Raw genomic sequence first — 2,327 nt, 5'->3', positions numbered from 1 at the left:
TTCTGTTTCTAGAATTGCTGCTCTTCTCTTAGATCTCCTGTTGGATTTGTAGTTATTTGGAATGGTTTGATAATTATCGAGCTCTACTCCTGTGACCTGATGTCATCTCAGCCTGCCACTCATCCACCTTATTGACTTCCTGGAACTGTCATTAAGATGTTAACTATGAGGATTTTTTTTTTCAAAATATGTGTTAATTTTTTAAGAGCTGCAATGTGTTCTGAATAAAACACAGTAGAACTAAAGTAATGAATTAATAAGAGATTGTTTTTTCTGTACTTAATATGTGTTGCCCTTTAGGGAAAACTAAATTAATATACCATGAAATATATTAAACAAACTTCAACTAATCTCTTCTTATTGGGGTTATTCACACCATCAAGAATTGACTTTTTTCTTCTTCTTCTTCTTCTCAGTTTACTCCTTTTCCTATTGGCTCTGTTTGGTAACCTGTCTATGATAATCCTCATCATCCTAGACACCCATCTCCACACACCCATTTATTTTCTACTTAATCAGCTCCCTCATGGACCTGAACTACATCTCCAGTATTATCTTCAAGATGGTTTCTGATTATCTCTCTGGAAACAAGTCTATTTCTTTCATCAGGTGAGCAATTCGTAGTTTCTTCTTCATTAATGTATCTGATGCAGAAGTATTATTATTGACCTCTGTAGCCTATGATGATTATGCAGAAATTTGCTTTTCTCTACACTATGCTATTTGTATAAGCAAAAGAGTGTGTGGTGATCATAAGAGGATCGTGGGTCATGGACTCAACCGACTCATATGCAACGTGCCCACACTGCATATGATTTCTGTATTCATTATAGATCCAGTGCCATCAACAATTTCTTTTGTAATGTTCCATCCATGTTGACTCTGGCCTGCATGGACAACTGGGTCTATGAGTACACAATGTTTGTTAGCATCGTCCTCTTCCTTGTGTTTCCTTTCATTGGCATTGCATGTTCCTATGGCCTGGTTGTCCATGCCATCTGCTGCATGTGGTCAACAGAAGAGAGGAAGGAGGCCTATATGACCTGAAGCTCCTATATCACTGTGGTATTGCCAAGAAAGCCAAAATCCAGCAGGTGGAGAGAAATGATAAAGGAGAAAACAATATCTAGATGTTAGTATATGTATCATTGAAACAAAGAGATGGTTCTTTGAAAGAATTAATAAGATTGAGAAACCCTTAATCAGACTTATCAAAAAGAGAGAAACCACACAAAATCATGAATGAAAGAGGAGAGGTCAAAATCAACCCTATAGAAATAGAAATAAATGGTAGGTATTGTGGAGGGCATGTATTGCATGAAGTACTAGGTGTGTTGCATACACAATGAATTCTGAAACACCGAAAAGAGGTTAAAAAATAAAAATTGAAAAAGACAATATTATAGGCAATTTTATGCCAACAAACCTTCCAAATTCATTCTAAGAGGCCAGCATAACCTGGAACCCCAAAGCAGACAAACACACCACCATAAAGGAGAATTGTAAGCCAATATCCATGATGAACATGAGTGTAAACATTCTCACAAAAATAGTAGCCAAAAGGATCCAAGAGTACATTAGGATTATTCAAGATGACCAAGAGGGATTAACTACTGGTCTGCAGGAATGCTTCAATATCAACAAACCCATCTGTGTGATATACCACATTAATATAAGAAAGAACAAGAACCATACGATCCTCTTAATAGTTGCTGAAACACACCATGAGAAAACATAGCATCTTGAAAAGATCCCTCCATGTACTGGAATAGAGGGAAAATAGCTCAATATCATTAGTCACATATTAAAGGCTGGGAGTGAATATCATTTTCAATGAAAAAAAAAAAAAAAGAGCCTTTCCCCTAATGTCAGGAACACAACAGGAATGTCCACTCTCACCATTGTTGTTCGACATTGGACTGGAAGTCTTAGCCTCAGCAATCAGACAACAAAAGCATATAAAAGTCATCCAAATTAGCAAAGAAGGAAACAAACTTTGACTTATCTGAGATGACATAATGCTGTGTCTATAAAACCAAAAATATTCCACCAAAAATTGCAAGAAATGATAGAGGAATCCAGCAAACCCACAGGATATGAAATCAATGTACTGAAGGCAGTTGTAATACTGTACACTAACAATGAAGCAGCAGAAAGAGATATCAAGAAATTGATCAAATTTAAAATTATATTAAAAACTGTAAGATGCTGAGGCATAAGCCTACGAAAGCAGTCAAAAATGAAACATTTATGAAAGATATTGAACATTTATGAAAGATATTGAGGAAAATGCATAAACAGGGGACAGCATTCCATGCTCATGGATT

The 2,327-nt window shown here is 36.0% G+C and overlaps 1 pseudogene; it reads left to right on the top strand.

Annotated features, from left to right (window-relative positions):
* Positions 1-562: 562 nt before the first annotated feature.
* LOC131831230 (olfactory receptor 2L8-like) lies at positions 563-1,137 on the top strand (annotated as a pseudogene).
* Positions 1,138-2,327: the final 1,190 nt, after the last annotated feature.

The sequence above is a fragment of the Mustela lutreola genome, chromosome 5 (assembly GCF_030435805.1).
Source record: "Mustela lutreola isolate mMusLut2 chromosome 5, mMusLut2.pri, whole genome shotgun sequence".
In the NCBI taxonomy this organism is placed as follows: domain Eukaryota; kingdom Metazoa; phylum Chordata; class Mammalia; order Carnivora; family Mustelidae; genus Mustela; species Mustela lutreola.
Note: the sequence above shows the minus strand (reverse complement) of the source record. Positions and strands in the feature narration are given on the sequence as shown.